We start from the raw sequence: 296 nt of genomic DNA on the forward strand, positions 1-296 counted from the left end.
TTCTGTAAATTATGACACGATCACACTTTTGAAAAAAAAAAACTTTTCACGCGTGTTGCAACTAACGAATGTAATCACCACCAAATTTAAAAATAGTTATTTGGGTTACCGCATTACGTGATAAAGTTTTGCTCCCGCTCTCTTCGGAATAATAATAAAAAAAATTTTCTCCATTTTTTTTTCCTCCAGATTTTATTATCGTGTGTTGATGGGAAATGCAGTATTAGATAAACTCGTGCGGAAGATAATTGGTAATAATTAAAGGTAATTAGCGACGGGCTAATCTTGGTTAAACA

The sequence above is a fragment of the Penaeus monodon genome, chromosome 23 (assembly GCF_015228065.2).
Source record: "Penaeus monodon isolate SGIC_2016 chromosome 23, NSTDA_Pmon_1, whole genome shotgun sequence".
Lineage (NCBI taxonomy): Eukaryota > Metazoa > Arthropoda > Malacostraca > Decapoda > Penaeidae > Penaeus > Penaeus monodon.